At 56.5% G+C, this 15,207-nt stretch overlaps 20 non-coding genes and 1 pseudogene across 20 annotated transcripts; all 21 read left to right on the top strand.

Annotated features, from left to right (window-relative positions):
- The first annotated feature begins 360 nt into the window (after nt 1-360).
- LOC119903354 lies at nt 361-477 on the top strand (annotated as a pseudogene).
- Nucleotides 478-1,076: 599 nt separating this feature from the next.
- LOC119903352 lies at nt 1,077-1,195 on the top strand. The gene has a single exon (XR_005444500.1). It is a non-coding gene; the product is annotated as a 5S ribosomal RNA (ribosomal RNA).
- A 603-nt stretch (nt 1,196-1,798) lies between these two features.
- LOC119903351 lies at nt 1,799-1,917 on the top strand. The gene has a single exon (XR_005444499.1). It is a non-coding gene; the product is annotated as a 5S ribosomal RNA (ribosomal RNA).
- Nucleotides 1,918-2,517: 600 nt separating this feature from the next.
- On the top strand, nt 2,518-2,634 carry LOC119903353. The gene has a single exon (XR_005444501.1). It is a non-coding gene; the product is annotated as a 5S ribosomal RNA (ribosomal RNA).
- Nucleotides 2,635-3,231: 597 nt separating this feature from the next.
- LOC119903350 lies at nt 3,232-3,350 on the top strand. Its single transcript, XR_005444498.1, has one exon. It is a non-coding gene; the product is annotated as a 5S ribosomal RNA (ribosomal RNA).
- A 600-nt stretch (nt 3,351-3,950) lies between these two features.
- Nucleotides 3,951-4,069, top strand: LOC119903349. The gene has a single exon (XR_005444497.1). It is a non-coding gene; the product is annotated as a 5S ribosomal RNA (ribosomal RNA).
- A 597-nt stretch (nt 4,070-4,666) lies between these two features.
- On the top strand, nt 4,667-4,785 carry LOC119903347. The gene has a single exon (XR_005444495.1). It is a non-coding gene; the product is annotated as a 5S ribosomal RNA (ribosomal RNA).
- A 604-nt stretch (nt 4,786-5,389) lies between these two features.
- On the top strand, nt 5,390-5,508 carry LOC119903346. The gene has a single exon (XR_005444494.1). It is a non-coding gene; the product is annotated as a 5S ribosomal RNA (ribosomal RNA).
- A 599-nt stretch (nt 5,509-6,107) lies between these two features.
- On the top strand, nt 6,108-6,226 carry LOC119903345. Its single transcript, XR_005444493.1, has one exon. It is a non-coding gene; the product is annotated as a 5S ribosomal RNA (ribosomal RNA).
- A 602-nt stretch (nt 6,227-6,828) lies between these two features.
- LOC119903344 lies at nt 6,829-6,947 on the top strand. The gene has a single exon (XR_005444492.1). It is a non-coding gene; the product is annotated as a 5S ribosomal RNA (ribosomal RNA).
- Nucleotides 6,948-7,547: 600 nt separating this feature from the next.
- LOC119903343 lies at nt 7,548-7,666 on the top strand. The gene has a single exon (XR_005444491.1). It is a non-coding gene; the product is annotated as a 5S ribosomal RNA (ribosomal RNA).
- A 599-nt stretch (nt 7,667-8,265) lies between these two features.
- LOC119903342 lies at nt 8,266-8,384 on the top strand. The gene has a single exon (XR_005444490.1). It is a non-coding gene; the product is annotated as a 5S ribosomal RNA (ribosomal RNA).
- Nucleotides 8,385-8,987: 603 nt separating this feature from the next.
- LOC119903341 lies at nt 8,988-9,106 on the top strand. Its single transcript, XR_005444489.1, has one exon. It is a non-coding gene; the product is annotated as a 5S ribosomal RNA (ribosomal RNA).
- A 599-nt stretch (nt 9,107-9,705) lies between these two features.
- LOC119903340 lies at nt 9,706-9,824 on the top strand. Its single transcript, XR_005444488.1, has one exon. It is a non-coding gene; the product is annotated as a 5S ribosomal RNA (ribosomal RNA).
- A 603-nt stretch (nt 9,825-10,427) lies between these two features.
- LOC119903339 lies at nt 10,428-10,546 on the top strand. The gene has a single exon (XR_005444487.1). It is a non-coding gene; the product is annotated as a 5S ribosomal RNA (ribosomal RNA).
- A 601-nt stretch (nt 10,547-11,147) lies between these two features.
- Nucleotides 11,148-11,266, top strand: LOC119903338. Its single transcript, XR_005444486.1, has one exon. It is a non-coding gene; the product is annotated as a 5S ribosomal RNA (ribosomal RNA).
- A 603-nt stretch (nt 11,267-11,869) lies between these two features.
- LOC119903357 lies at nt 11,870-11,988 on the top strand. The gene has a single exon (XR_005444504.1). It is a non-coding gene; the product is annotated as a 5S ribosomal RNA (ribosomal RNA).
- A 601-nt stretch (nt 11,989-12,589) lies between these two features.
- On the top strand, nt 12,590-12,708 carry LOC119903356. The gene has a single exon (XR_005444503.1). It is a non-coding gene; the product is annotated as a 5S ribosomal RNA (ribosomal RNA).
- Nucleotides 12,709-13,308: 600 nt separating this feature from the next.
- Nucleotides 13,309-13,427, top strand: LOC119903355. The gene has a single exon (XR_005444502.1). It is a non-coding gene; the product is annotated as a 5S ribosomal RNA (ribosomal RNA).
- A 602-nt stretch (nt 13,428-14,029) lies between these two features.
- Nucleotides 14,030-14,148, top strand: LOC119903348. The gene has a single exon (XR_005444496.1). It is a non-coding gene; the product is annotated as a 5S ribosomal RNA (ribosomal RNA).
- A 602-nt stretch (nt 14,149-14,750) lies between these two features.
- Nucleotides 14,751-14,869, top strand: LOC119903337. Its single transcript, XR_005444485.1, has one exon. It is a non-coding gene; the product is annotated as a 5S ribosomal RNA (ribosomal RNA).
- The last annotated feature ends 338 nt before the right edge of the window (nt 14,870-15,207 follow it).

Genomic DNA, 15,207 nt, shown 5'->3' with positions numbered 1-15,207 from the left:
AGCCAGGCTTGGCAGGGCCTGCTTAGGACTTGGACGGGAGAGCGTCTGATCCTGGCTAGGGACTTCCAGGCGGACTGGATCCTTTTCCTGAATGTCCACCCAGGAATGAGCGTCTGTTTGTGAGTGAGGACCTCCGGCTGAAGGTGGCCTTGTCGCTGTACCCATACCCGGAACGGGTGCCTATTCCTGTCTGTGGACTGCCAGCGTGAACGGTGTCCCGGTTCCTGGATGTTTACCCAGGAATCAGTGCCTGTGGATTCCAAGTGACTCTGGAGCACCTTGGACATTATGGGCAGAATACGTTTTTTGTCAATTAGCCGTAGAACATCTTTTGAAGGGCCGTTTGGGGGCGCCTGAGTGGCTTACGGCCACACCGCTCTGGGAGCGCCCGATCTCGTCCGATCTCGGAAGCTAAGCAGAGCAGGGCCTGGTTAGTACTTGGACGGGTGACCGCCTGGGAATACCCTGCTGTAAGCCTTTTTCCGCTTCGCCTTCGAAAAACGGCAGAGGGCGCTTCGGTGAAAGGAGATCTTTTGAACGTCTCTTTAGGAACAGCAGGGGCGCTGCTGCTGCTGCTGCGCTGCTGCTTCTTTTTCTCCCTATCCTGTACACAGTGCTGTGTAATGTTACATCGTGTTTTGAAGGCCCGTCTGGGGTGTGCAAAGGCAGCTTACGGCATTCCGGCCTGGGACTGCCCGATCTCGCCTGATCTCGGAAGCCAGGCTTGGCAGGGCCTGCTTAGGACTTGGACGGAGAGCGTCTGATCCTGGCTAGGGACTTCCAGGCGGACTGGATCCTTTTCCTGAATGTCCACCCAGGAATGAGCGTCTGTTTGTGAGTGAGGACCTCCGGCTGAAGGTGGCCTTGTCGCTGTACCCATACCCGGGAACGGGTGCCTATTCCTGTCTGTGGACTGCCAGCGTGAACGGTGTCCCGGTTCCTGGATGTTTACCCAGGAATCAGTGCCTGTGGATTCCAAGTGACTCTGGAGCACCTTGGACATTATGGGCAGAATACGTTTTTTGTCAATTAGCCGTAGAACATCTTTTGAAGGGCCGTTTGGGGGCGCCTGAGTGGCTTACGGCCACACCGCTCTGGGAGCGCCCGATCTCGTCCGATCTCGGAAGCTAAGCAGAGCAGGGCCTGGTTAGTACTTGGACGGGTGACCGCCTGGGAATACCCGGTGCTGTAAGCCTTTTTCGCTTCGCCTTCGAAAAACGGCAGAGGGCGCTTCGGTGAAAGGAGATCTTTTGAACGTCTCTTTAGAAACAGCAGGGGGCGCTGCTGCTGCTGCTGCTGCTGCTGCTTCTTTTTCTCCCTATCCTGTACACAGTGCTGTGTAAATGTTACATCGTGTTTTGAAGGCCCGTCTGGGGTGTGCAAAGGCAGCTTACGGCCATTCCGGCCTGGGACTGCCCGATCTCGCCTGATCTCGGAAGCCAGGCTTGGCAGGGCCTGCTTAGGACTTGGACGGGAGAGCGTCTGATCCTGGCTAGGGACTTCCAGGCGGACTGGATCCTTTTCCTGAATGTCCACCCAGGAATGAGCGTCTGTTTGTGAGTGAGGACCTCCGGCTGAAGGTGGCCTTGTCGCTGTACCCATACCCGGGAACGGGTGCCTATTCCTGTCTGTGGACTGCCAGCGTGAACGGTGTCCCGGTTCCTGGATGTTTACCCAGGAATCAGTGCCTGTGGATTCCAAGTGACTCTGGAGCACCTTGGACATTATGGGCAGAATACGTTTTTTGTCAATTAGCCGTAGAACATCTTTTGAAGGGCCGTTTGGGGGCGCCTGAGTGGCTTACGGCCACACCGCTCTGGGAGCGCCCGATCTCGTCCGATCTCGGAAGCTAAGCAGAGCAGGGCCTGGTTAGTACTTGGACGGGTGACCGCCTGGGAATACCCGGTGCTGTAAGCCTTTTTCGCTTCGCCTTCGAAAAACGGCAGAGGGCGCTTCGGTGAAAGGAGATCTTTTGAACGTCTCTTTAGGAAACAGCAGGGGGCGCTGCTGCTGCTGCTGCTGCTGCTTCTTTTTCTCCCTATCCTGTACACAGTGCTGTGTAAATGTTACATCGTGTTTTGAAGGCCCGTCTGGGGTGTGCAAAGGCAGCTTACGGCCATTCCGGCCTGGGACTGCCCGATCTCGCCTGATCTCGGAAGCCAGGCTTGGCAGGGCCTGCTTAGGACTTGGACGGGAGAGCGTCTGATCCTGGCTAGGGACTTCCAGGCGGACTGGATCCTTTTCCTGAATGTCCACCCAGGAATGAGCGTCTGTTTGTGAGTGAGGACCTCCGGCTGAAGGTGGCCTTGTCGCTGTACCCATACCCGGGAACGGGTGCCTATTCCTGTCTGTGGACTGCCAGCGTGAACGGTGTCCCGGTTCCTGGATGTTTACCCAGGAATCAGTGCCTGTGGATTCCAAGTGACTCTGGAGCACCTTGGACATTATGGGCAGAATACGTTTTTTGTCAATTAGCCGTAGAACATCTTTTGAAGGGCCGTTTGGGGCGCCTGAGTGGCTTACGGCCACACCGCTCTGGGAGCCCGATCTCGTCCGATCTCGGAAGCTAAGCAGAGCAGGGCCTGGTTAGTACTTGGACGGGTGACCGCCTGGGAATACCCGGTGCTGTAAGCCTTTTTCGCTTCGCCTTCGAAAAACGGCAGAGGGCGCTTCGGTGAAAGGAGATCTTTTGAACGTCTCTTTAGGAAACAGCAGGGGGCGCTGCTGCTGCTGCTGCTGCTTCTTTTTCTCCCTATCCTGTACACAGTGCTGTGTAAATGTTACATCGTGTTTTGAAGGCCCGTCTGGGGTGTGCAAAGGCAGCTTACGGCCATTCCGGCCTGGGACTGCCCGATCTCGCCTGATCTCGGAAGCCAGGCTTGGCAGGGCCTGCTTAGGACTTGGACGGAGAGCGTCTGATCCTGGCTAGGGACTTCCAGGCGGACTGGATCCTTTTCCTGAATGTCCACCCAGGAATGAGCGTCTGTTTGTGAGTGAGGACCTCCGGCTGAAGGTGGCCTTGTCGCTGTACCCATACCCGGGAACGGGTGCCTATTCCTGTCTGTGGACTGCCAGCGTGAACGGTGTCCCGGTTCCTGGATGTTTACCCAGGAATCAGTGCCTGTGGATTCCAAGTGACTCTGGAGCACCTTGGACATTATGGGCAGAATACGTTTTTTGTCAATTAGCCGTAGAACATCTTTTGAAGGGCCGTTTGGGGGCGCCTGAGTGGCTTACGGCCACACCGCTCTGGGAGCGCCCGATCTCGTCCGATCTCGGAAGCTAAGCAGAGCAGGGCCTGGTTAGTACTTGGACGGGTGACCGCCTGGGAATACCCGGTGCTGTAAGCCTTTTTCGCTTCGCCTTCGAAAAACGGCAGAGGGCGCTTCGGTGAAAGGAGATCTTTTGAACGTCTCTTTAGGAAACAGCAGGGGGCGCTGCTGCTGCTGCTGCTGCTGCTTCTTTTTCTCCCTATCCTGTACACAGTGCTGTGTAAATGTTACATCGTGTTTTGAAGGCCCGTCTGGGGTGTGCAAAGGCAGCTTACGGCCATTCCGGCCTGGGACTGCCCGATCTCGCCTGATCTCGGAAGCCAGGCTTGGCAGGGCCTGCTTAGGACTTGGACGGAGAGCGTCTGATCCTGGCTAGGGACTTCCAGGCGGACTGGATCCTTTTCCTGAATGTCCACCCAGGAATGAGCGTCTGTTTGTGAGTGAGGACCTCCGGCTGAAGGTGGCCTTGTCGCTGTACCCATACCCGGGAACGGGTGCCTATTCCTGTCTGTGGACTGCCAGCGTGAACGGTGTCCCGGTTCCTGGATGTTTACCCAGGAATCAGTGCCTGTGGATTCCAAGTGACTCTGGAGCACCTTGGACATTATGGGCAGAATACGTTTTTTGTCAATTAGCCGTAGAACATCTTTTGAAGGGCCGTTTGGGGGCGCCTGAGTGGCTTACGGCCACACCGCTCTGGGAGCGCCCGATCTCGTCCGATCTCGGAAGCTAAGCAGAGCAGGGCCTGGTTAGTACTTGGACGGGTGACCGCCTGGGAATACCCGGTGCTGTAAGCCTTTTTCGCTTCGCCTTCGAAAAACGGCAGAGGGCGCTTCGGTGAAAGGAGATCTTTTGAACGTCTCTTTAGGAAACAGCAGGGGCGCTGCTGCTGCTGCTGCTGCTTCTTTTTCTCCCTATCCTGTACACAGTGCTGTGTAAATGTTACATCGTGTTTTGAAGGCCCGTCTGGGGTGTGCAAAGGCAGCTTACGGCCATTCCGGCCTGGGACTGCCCGATCTCGCCTGATCTCGGAAGCCAGGCTTGGCAGGGCCTGCTTAGGACTTGGACGGGAGAGCGTCTGATCCTGGCTAGGGACTTCCAGGCGGACTGGATCCTTTTCCTGAATGTCCACCCAGGAATGAGCGTCTGTTTGTGAGTGAGGACCTCCGGCTGAAGGTGGCCTTGTCGCTGTACCCATACCCGGGAACGGGTGCCTATTCCTGTCTGTGGACTGCCAGCGTGAACGGTGTCCCGGTTCCTGGATGTTTACCCAGGAATCAGTGCCTGTGGATTCCAAGTGACTCTGGAGCACCTTGGACATTATGGGCAGAATACGTTTTTTGTCAATTAGCCGTAGAACATCTTTTGAAGGGCCGTTTGGGGGCGCCTGAGTGGCTTACGGCCACACCGCTCTGGGAGCGCCCGATCTCGTCCGATCTCGGAAGCTAAGCAGAGCAGGGCCTGGTTAGTACTTGGACGGGTGACCGCCTGGGAATACCCGGTGCTGTAAGCCTTTTTCGCTTCGCCTTCGAAAAACGGCAGAGGGCGCTTCGGTGAAAGGAGATCTTTTGAACGTCTCTTTAGGAAACAGCAGGGGGCGCTGCTGCTGCTGCTGCTGCTGCTGCTTCTTTTTCTCCCTATCCTGTACACAGTGCTGTGTAAATGTTACATCGTGTTTTGAAGGCCCGTCTGGGGTGTGCAAAGGCAGCTTACGGCCATTCCGGCCTGGGACTGCCCGATCTCGCCTGATCTCGGAAGCCAGGCTTGGCAGGGCCTGCTTAGGACTTGGACGGGAGAGCGTCTGATCCTGGCTAGGGACTTCCAGGCGGACTGGATCCTTTTCCTGAATGTCCACCCAGGAATGAGCGTCTGTTTGTGAGTGAGGACCTCCGGCTGAAGGTGGCCTTGTCGCTGTACCCATACCCGGGAACGGGTGCCTATTCCTGTCTGTGGACTGCCAGCGTGAACGGTGTCCCGGTTCCTGGATGTTTACCCAGGAATCAGTGCCTGTGGATTCCAAGTGACTCTGGAGCACCTTGGACATTATGGGCAGAATACGTTTTTTGTCAATTAGCCGTAGAACATCTTTTGAAGGGCCGTTTGGGGGCGCCTGAGTGGCTTACGGCCACACCGCTCTGGGAGCGCCCGATCTCGTCCGATCTCGGAAGCTAAGCAGAGCAGGGCCTGGTTAGTACTTGGACGGGTGACCGCCTGGGAATACCCGGTGCTGTAAGCCTTTTTCGCTTCGCCTTCGAAAAACGGCAGAGGGCGCTTCGGTGAAAGGAGATCTTTTGAACGTCTCTTTAGGAAACAGCAGGGGGCTGCTGCTGCTGCTGCTGCTGCTTCTTTTTCTCCCTATCCTGTACACAGTGCTGTGTAAATGTTACATCGTGTTTTGAAGGCCCGTCTGGGGTGTGCAAAGGCAGCTTACGGCCATTCCGGCCTGGGACTGCCCGATCTCGCCTGATCTCGGAAGCCAGGCTTGGCAGGGCCTGCTTAGGACTTGGACGGGAGAGCGTCTGATCCTGGCTAGGGACTTCCAGGCGGACTGGATCCTTTTCCTGAATGTCCACCCAGGAATGAGCGTCTGTTTGTGAGTGAGGACCTCCGGCTGAAGGTGGCCTTGTCGCTGTACCCATACCCGGGAACGGGTGCCTATTCCTGTCTGTGGACTGCCAGCGTGAACGGTGTCCCGGTTCCTGGATGTTTACCCAGGAATCAGTGCCTGTGGATTCCAAGTGACTCTGGAGCACCTTGGACATTATGGGCAGAATACGTTTTTTGTCAATTAGCCGTAGAACATCTTTTGAAGGGCCGTTTGGGGGCGCCTGAGTGGCTTACGGCCACACCGCTCTGGGAGCGCCCGATCTCGTCCGATCTCGGAAGCTAAGCAGAGCAGGGCCTGGTTAGTACTTGGACGGGTGACCGCCTGGGAATACCCGGTGCTGTAAGCCTTTTTCGCTTCGCCTTCGAAAAACGGCAGAGGGCGCTTCGGTGAAAGGAGATCTTTTGAACGTCTCTTTAGGAAACAGCAGGGGGCTGCTGCTGCTGCTGCTGCTGCTGCTTCTTTTTCTCCCTATCCTGTACACAGTGCTGTGTAAATGTTACATCGTGTTTTGAAGGCCCGTCTGGGGTGTGCAAAGGCAGCTTACGGCCATTCCGGCCTGGGACTGCCCGATCTCGCCTGATCTCGGAAGCCAGGCTTGGCAGGGCCTGCTTAGGACTTGGACGGGAGAGCGTCTGATCCTGGCTAGGGACTTCCAGGCGGACTGGATCCTTTTCCTGAATGTCCACCCAGGAATGAGCGTCTGTTTGTGAGTGAGGACCTCCGGCTGAAGGTGGCCTTGTCGCTGTACCCATACCCGGGAACGGGTGCCTATTCCTGTCTGTGGACTGCCAGCGTGAACGGTGTCCCGGTTCCTGGATGTTTACCCAGGAATCAGTGCCTGTGGATTCCAAGTGACTCTGGAGCACCTTGGACATTATGGGCAGAATACGTTTTTTGTCAATTAGCCGTAGAACATCTTTTGAAGGGCCGTTTGGGGGCGCCTGAGTGGCTTACGGCCACACCGCTCTGGGAGCGCCCGATCTCGTCCGATCTCGGAAGCTAAGCAGAGCAGGGCCTGGTTAGTACTTGGACGGGTGACCGCCTGGGAATACCCGGTGCTGTAAGCCTTTTTCGCTTCGCCTTCGAAAAACGGCAGAGGGCGCTTCGGTGAAAGGAGATCTTTTGAACGTCTCTTTAGGAAACAGCAGGGCCGCTGCTGCTGCTGCTGCTGCTGCTTCTTTTTCTCCCTATCCTGTACACAGTGCTGTGTAAATGTTACATCGTGTTTTGAAGGCCCGTCTGGGGTGTGCAAAGGCAGCTTACGGCCATTCCGGCCTGGGACTGCCCGATCTCGCCTGATCTCGGAAGCCAGGCTTGGCAGGGCCTGCTTAGGACTTGGACGGGAGAGCGTCTGATCCTGGCTAGGGACTTCCAGGCGGACTGGATCCTTTTCCTGAATGTCCACCCAGGAATGAGCGTCTGTTTGTGAGTGAGGACCTCCGGCTGAAGGTGGCCTTGTCGCTGTACCCATACCCGGGAACGGGTGCCTATTCCTGTCTGTGGACTGCCAGCGTGAACGGTGTCCCGGTTCCTGGATGTTTACCCAGGAATCAGTGCCTGTGGATTCCAAGTGACTCTGGAGCACCTTGGACATTATGGGCAGAATACGTTTTTTGTCAATTAGCCGTAGAACATCTTTTGAAGGGCCGTTTGGGGGCGCCTGAGTGGCTTACGGCCACACCGCTCTGGGAGCGCCCGATCTCGTCCGATCTCGGAAGCTAAGCAGAGCAGGGCCTGGTTAGTACTTGGACGGGTGACCGCCTGGGAATACCCGGTGCTGTAAGCCTTTTTCGCTTCGCCTTCGAAAAACGGCAGAGGGCGCTTCGGTGAAAGGAGATCTTTTGAACGTCTCTTTAGGAAACAGCAGGGCGCTGCTGCTGCTGCTGCTGCTGCTTCTTTTTCTCCCTATCCTGTACACAGTGCTGTGTAAATGTTACATCGTGTTTTGAAGGCCCGTCTGGGGTGTGCAAAGGCAGCTTACGGCCATTCCGGCCTGGGACTGCCCGATCTCGCCTGATCTCGGAAGCCAGGCTTGGCAGGGCCTGCTTAGGACTTGGACGGGAGAGCGTCTGATCCTGGCTAGGGACTTCCAGGCGGACTGGATCCTTTTCCTGAATGTCCACCCAGGAATGAGCGTCTGTTTGTGAGTGAGGACCTCCGGCTGAAGGTGGCCTTGTCGCTGTACCCATACCCGGGAACGGGTGCCTATTCCTGTCTGTGGACTGCCAGCGTGAACGGTGTCCCGGTTCCTGGATGTTTACCCAGGAATCAGTGCCTGTGGATTCCAAGTGACTCTGGAGCACCTTGGACATTATGGGCAGAATACGTTTTTTGTCAATTAGCCGTAGAACATCTTTTGAAGGGCCGTTTGGGGGCGCCTGAGTGGCTTACGGCCACACCGCTCTGGGAGCGCCCGATCTCGTCCGATCTCGGAAGCTAAGCAGAGCAGGGCCTGGTTAGTACTTGGACGGGTGACCGCCTGGGAATACCCGGTGCTGTAAGCCTTTTTCGCTTCGCCTTCGAAAAACGGCAGAGGGCGCTTCGGTGAAAGGAGATCTTTTGAACGTCTCTTTAGGAAACAGCAGGGGCGCTGCTGCTGCTGCTGCTGCTGCTGCTTCTTTTTCTCCCTATCCTGTACACAGTGCTGTGTAAATGTTACATCGTGTTTTGAAGGCCCGTCTGGGGTGTGCAAAGGCAGCTTACGGCCATTCCGGCCTGGGACTGCCCGATCTCGCCTGATCTCGGAAGCCAGGCTTGGCAGGGCCTGCTTAGGACTTGGACGGGAGAGCGTCTGATCCTGGCTAGGGACTTCCAGGCGGACTGGATCCTTTTCCTGAATGTCCACCCAGGAATGAGCGTCTGTTTGTGAGTGAGGACCTCCGGCTGAAGGTGGCCTTGTCGCTGTACCCATACCCGGGAACGGGTGCCTATTCCTGTCTGTGGACTGCCAGCGTGAACGGTGTCCCGGTTCCTGGATGTTTACCCAGGAATCAGTGCCTGTGGATTCCAAGTGACTCTGGAGCACCTTGGACATTATGGGCAGAATACGTTTTTTGTCAATTAGCCGTAGAACATCTTTTGAAGGGCCGTTTGGGGGCGCCTGAGTGGCTTACGGCCACACCGCTCTGGGAGCGCCCGATCTCGTCCGATCTCGGAAGCTAAGCAGAGCAGGGCCTGGTTAGTACTTGGACGGGTGACCGCCTGGGAATACCCGGTGCTGTAAGCCTTTTTCGCTTCGCCTTCGAAAAACGGCAGAGGGCGCTTCGGTGAAAGGAGATCTTTTGAACGTCTCTTTAGGAAACAGCAGGGGGCTGCTGCTGCTGCTGCTGCTGCTTCTTTTTCTCCCTATCCTGTACACAGTGCTGTGTAAATGTTACATCGTGTTTTGAAGGCCCGTCTGGGGTGTGCAAAGGCAGCTTACGGCCATTCCGGCCTGGGACTGCCCGATCTCGCCTGATCTCGGAAGCCAGGCTTGGCAGGGCCTGCTTAGGACTTGGACGGGAGAGCGTCTGATCCTGGCTAGGGACTTCCAGGCGGACTGGATCCTTTTCCTGAATGTCCACCCAGGAATGAGCGTCTGTTTGTGAGTGAGGACCTCCGGCTGAAGGTGGCCTTGTCGCTGTACCCATACCCGGGAACGGGTGCCTATTCCTGTCTGTGGACTGCCAGCGTGAACGGTGTCCCGGTTCCTGGATGTTTACCCAGGAATCAGTGCCTGTGGATTCCAAGTGACTCTGGAGCACCTTGGACATTATGGGCAGAATACGTTTTTTGTCAATTAGCCGTAGAACATCTTTTGAAGGGCCGTTTGGGGGCGCCTGAGTGGCTTACGGCCACACCGCTCTGGGAGCGCCCGATCTCGTCCGATCTCGGAAGCTAAGCAGAGCAGGGCCTGGTTAGTACTTGGACGGGTGACCGCCTGGGAATACCCGGTGCTGTAAGCCTTTTTCGCTTCGCCTTCGAAAAACGGCAGAGGGCGCTTCGGTGAAAGGAGATCTTTTGAACGTCTCTTTAGGAAACAGCAGGGGCGCTGCTGCTGCTGCTGCTGCTGCTGCTTCTTTTTCTCCCTATCCTGTACACAGTGCTGTGTAAATGTTACATCGTGTTTTGAAGGCCCGTCTGGGGTGTGCAAAGGCAGCTTACGGCCATTCCGGCCTGGGACTGCCCGATCTCGCCTGATCTCGGAAGCCAGGCTTGGCAGGGCCTGCTTAGGACTTGGACGGGAGAGCGTCTGATCCTGGCTAGGGACTTCCAGGCGGACTGGATCCTTTTCCTGAATGTCCACCCAGGAATGAGCGTCTGTTTGTGAGTGAGGACCTCCGGCTGAAGGTGGCCTTGTCGCTGTACCCATACCCGGGAACGGGTGCCTATTCCTGTCTGTGGACTGCCAGCGTGAACGGTGTCCCGGTTCCTGGATGTTTACCCAGGAATCAGTGCCTGTGGATTCCAAGTGACTCTGGAGCACCTTGGACATTATGGGCAGAATACGTTTTTTGTCAATTAGCCGTAGAACATCTTTTGAAGGGCCGTTTGGGGGCGCCTGAGTGGCTTACGGCCACACCGCTCTGGGAGCGCCCGATCTCGTCCGATCTCGGAAGCTAAGCAGAGCAGGGCCTGGTTAGTACTTGGACGGGTGACCGCCTGGGAATACCCGGTGCTGTAAGCCTTTTTCGCTTCGCCTTCGAAAAACGGCAGAGGGCGCTTCGGTGAAAGGAGATCTTTTGAACGTCTCTTTAGGAAACAGCAGGGGGCGCTGCTGCTGCTGCTGCTGCTGCTTCTTTTTCTCCCTATCCTGTACACAGTGCTGTGTAAATGTTACATCGTGTTTTGAAGGCCCGTCTGGGGTGTGCAAAGGCAGCTTACGGCCATTCCGGCCTGGGACTGCCCGATCTCGCCTGATCTCGGAAGCCAGGCTTGGCAGGGCCTGCTTAGGACTTGGACGGGAGAGCGTCTGATCCTGGCTAGGGACTTCCAGGCGGACTGGATCCTTTTCCTGAATGTCCACCCAGGAATGAGCGTCTGTTTGTGAGTGAGGACCTCCGGCTGAAGGTGGCCTTGTCGCTGTACCCATACCCGGGAACGGGTGCCTATTCCTGTCTGTGGACTGCCAGCGTGAACGGTGTCCCGGTTCCTGGATGTTTACCCAGGAATCAGTGCCTGTGGATTCCAAGTGACTCTGGAGCACCTTGGACATTATGGGCAGAATACGTTTTTTGTCAATTAGCCGTAGAACATCTTTTGAAGGGCCGTTTGGGGGCGCCTGAGTGGCTTACGGCCACACCGCTCTGGGAGCGCCCGATCTCGTCCGATCTCGGAAGCTAAGCAGAGCAGGGCCTGGTTAGTACTTGGACGGGTGACCGCCTGGGAATACCCGGTGCTGTAAGCCTTTTTCGCTTCGCCTTCGAAAAACGGCAGAGGGCGCTTCGGTGAAAGGAGATCTTTTGAACGTCTCTTTAGGAAACAGCAGGGGCGCTGCTGCTGCTGCTGCTGCTGCTGCTTCTTTTTCTCCCTATCCTGTACACAGTGCTGTGTAAATGTTACATCGTGTTTTGAAGGCCCGTCTGGGGTGTGCAAAGGCAGCTTACGGCCATTCCGGCCTGGGACTGCCCGATCTCGCCTGATCTCGGAAGCCAGGCTTGGCAGGGCCTGCTTAGGACTTGGACGGGAGAGCGTCTGATCCTGGCTAGGGACTTCCAGGCGGACTGGATCCTTTTCCTGAATGTCCACCCAGGAATGAGCGTCTGTTTGTGAGTGAGGACCTCCGGCTGAAGGTGGCCTTGTCGCTGTACCCATACCCGGGAACGGGTGCCTATTCCTGTCTGTGGACTGCCAGCGTGAACGGTGTCCCGGTTCCTGGATGTTTACCCAGGAATCAGTGCCTGTGGATTCCAAGTGACTCTGGAGCACCTTGGACATTATGGGCAGAATACGTTTTTTGTCAATTAGCCGTAGAACATCTTTTGAAGGGCCGTTTGGGGGCGCCTGAGTGGCTTACGGCCACACCGCTCTGGGAGCGCCCGATCTCGTCCGATCTCGGAAGCTAAGCAGAGCAGGGCCTGGTTAGTACTTGGACGGGTGACCGCCTGGGAATACCCGGTGCTGTAAGCCTTTTTCGCTTCGCCTTCGAAAAACGGCAGAGGGCGCTTCGGTGAAAGGAGATCTTTTGAACGTCTCTTTAGGAAACAGCAGGGGGCGCTGCTGCTGCTGCTGCTGCTGCTTCTTTTTCTCCCTATCCTGTACACAGTGCTGTGTAAATGTTACATCGTGTTTTGAAGGCCCGTCTGGGGTGTGCAAAGGCAGCTTACGGCCATTCCGGCCTGGGACTGCCCGATCTCGCCTGATCTCGGAAGCCAGGCTTGGCAGGGCCTGCTTAGGACTTGGACGGGAGAGCGTCTGATCCTGGCTAGGGACTTCCAGGCGGACTGGATCCTTTTCCTGAATGTCCACCCAGGAATGAGCGTCTGTTTGTGAGTGAGGACCTCCGGCTGAAGGTGGCCTTGTCGCTGTACCCATACCCGGGAACGGGTGCCTATTCCTGTCTGTGGACTGCCAGCGTGAACGGTGTCCCGGTTCCTGGATGTTTACCCAGGAATCAGTGCCTGTGGATTCCAAGTGACTCTGGAGCACCTTGGACATTATGGGCAGAATACGTTTTTTGTCAATTAGCCGTAGAACATCTTTTGAAGGGCCGTTTGGGGGCGCCTGAGTGGCTTACGGCCACACCGCTCTGGGAGCGCCCGATCTCGTCCGATCTCGGAAGCTAAGCAGAGCAGGGCCTGGTTAGTACTTGGACGGGTGACCGCCTGGGAATACCCGGTGCTGTAAGCCTTTTTCGCTTCGCCTTCGAAAAACGGCAGAGGGCGCTTCGGTGAAAGGAGATCTTTTGAACGTCTCTTTAGGAAACAGCAGGGCCGCTGCTGCTGCTGCTGCTGCTGCTTCTTTTTCTCCCTATCCTGTACACAGTGCTGTGTAAATGTTACATCGTGTTTTGAAGGCCCGTCTGGGGTGTGCAAAGGCAGCTTACGGCCATTCCGGCCTGGGACTGCCCGATCTCGCCTGATCTCGGAAGCCAGGCTTGGCAGGGCCTGCTTAGGACTTGGACGGGAGAGCGTCTGATCCTGGCTAGGGACTTCCAGGCGGACTGGATCCTTTTCCTGAATGTCCACCCAGGAATGAGCGTCTGTTTGTGAGTGAGGACCTCCGGCTGAAGGTGGCCTTGTCGCTGTACCCATACCCGGGAACGGGTGCCTATTCCTGTCTGTGGACTGCCAGCGTGAACGGTGTCCCGGTTCCTGGATGTTTACCCAGGAATCAGTGCCTGTGGATTCCAAGTGACTCTGGAGCACCTTGGACATTATGGGCAGAATACGTTTTTTGTCAATTAGCCGTAGAACATCTTTTGAAGGGCCGTTTGGGGGCGCCTGAGTGGCTTACGGCCACACCGCTCTGGGAGCGCCCGATCTCGTCCGATCTCGGAAGCTAAGCAGAGCAGGGCCTGGTTAGTACTTGGACGGGTGACCGCCTGGGAATACCCGGTGCTGTAAGCCTTTTTCGCTTCGCCTTCGAAAAACGGCAGAGGGCGCTTCGGTGAAAGGAGATCTTTTGAACGTCTCTTTAGGAAACAGCAGGGGGCTGCTGCTGCTGCTGCTGCTGCTGCTTCTTTTTCTCCCTATCCTGTACACAGTGCTGTGTAAATGTTACATCGTGTTTTGAAGGCCCGTCTGGGGTGTGCAAAGGCAGCTTACGGCCATTCCGGCCTGGGACTGCCCGATCTCGCCTGATCTCGGAAGCCAGGCTTGGCAGGGCCTGCTTAGGACTTGGACGGGAGAGCGTCTGATCCTGGCTAGGGACTTCCAGGCGGACTGGATCCTTTTCCTGAATGTCCACCCAGGAATGAGCGTCTGTTTGTGAGTGAGGACCTCCGGCTGAAGGTGGCCTTGTCGCTGTACCCATACCCGGGAACGGGTGCCTATTCCTGTCTGTGGACTGCCAGCGTGAACGGTGTCCCGGTTCCTGGATGTTTACCCAGGAATCAGTGCCTGTGGATTCCAAGTGACTCTGGAGCACCTTGGACATTATGGGCAGAATACGTTTTTTGTCAATTAGCCGTAGAACATCTTTTGAAGGGCCGTTTGGGGGCGCCTGAGTGGCTTACGGCCACACCGCTCTGGGAGCGCCCGATCTCGTCCGATCTCGGAAGCTAAGCAGAGCAGGGCCTGGTTAGTACTTGGACGGGTGACCGCCTGGGAATACCCGGTGCTGTAAGCCTTTTTCGCTTCGCCTTCGAAAAACGGCAGAGGGCGCTTCGGTGAAAGGAGATCTTTTGAACGTCTCTTTAGGAAACAGCAGGGGGCTGCTGCTGCTGCTGCTGCTGCTGCTTCTTTTTCTCCCTATCCTGTACACAGTGCTGTGTAAATGTTACATCGTGTTTTGAAGGCCCGTCTGGGGTGTGCAAAGGCAGCTTACGGCCATTCCGGCCTGGGACTGCCCGATCTCGCCTGATCTCGGAAGCCAGGCTTGGCAGGGCCTGCTTAGGACTTGGACGGGAGAGCGTCTGATCCTGGCTAGGGACTTCCAGGCGGACTGGATCCTTTTCCTGAATGTCCACCCAGGAATGAGCGTCTGTTTGTGAGTGAGGACCTCCGGCTGAAGGTGGCCTTGTCGCTGTACCCATACCCGGGAACGGGTGCCTATTCCTGTCTGTGGACTGCCAGCGTGAACGGTGTCCCGGTTCCTGGATGTTTACCCAGGAATCAGTGCCTGTGGATTCCAAGTGACTCTGGAGCACCTTGGACATTATGGGCAGAATACGTTTTTTGTCAATTAGCCGTAGAACATCTTTTGAAGGGCCGTTTGGGGGCGCCTGAGTGGCTTACGGCCACACCGCTCTGGGAGCGCCCGATCTCGTCCGATCTCGGAAGCTAAGCAGAGCAGGGCCTGGTTAGTACTTGGACGGGTGACCGCCTGGGAATACCCGGTGCTGTAAGCCTTTTTCGCTTCGCCTTCGAAAAACGGCAGAGGGCGCTTCGGTGAAAGGAGATCTTTTGAACGTCTCTTTAGGAAACAGCAGGGGGCGCTGCTGCTGCTGCTGCTGCTGCTGCTTTTTCTCCCTATCCTGTACACAGTGCTGTGTAAATGTTACATCGTGTTTTGAAGGCCCGTCTGGGGTGTGCAAAGGCAGCTTACGGCCATTCCGGCCTGGGACTGCCCGATCTCGCCTGATCTCGGAAGCCAGGCTTGGCAGGGCCTGCTTAGGACTTGGACGGGAGAGCGTCTGATCCTGGCTAGGGACTTCCAGGCGGACTGGATCCTTTTCCTGAATGTCCA

This window comes from Micropterus salmoides, unplaced genomic scaffold, assembly GCF_014851395.1.
Source record: "Micropterus salmoides isolate LMB-PRFRI ecotype aquatic unplaced genomic scaffold, ASM1485139v1 Ms_hic_scaffold_148, whole genome shotgun sequence".
Classification (NCBI taxonomy): Eukaryota; Metazoa; Chordata; class Actinopteri; order Centrarchiformes; family Centrarchidae; genus Micropterus; species Micropterus salmoides.
This window is presented reverse-complemented; position numbering and strand designations above follow the sequence as displayed.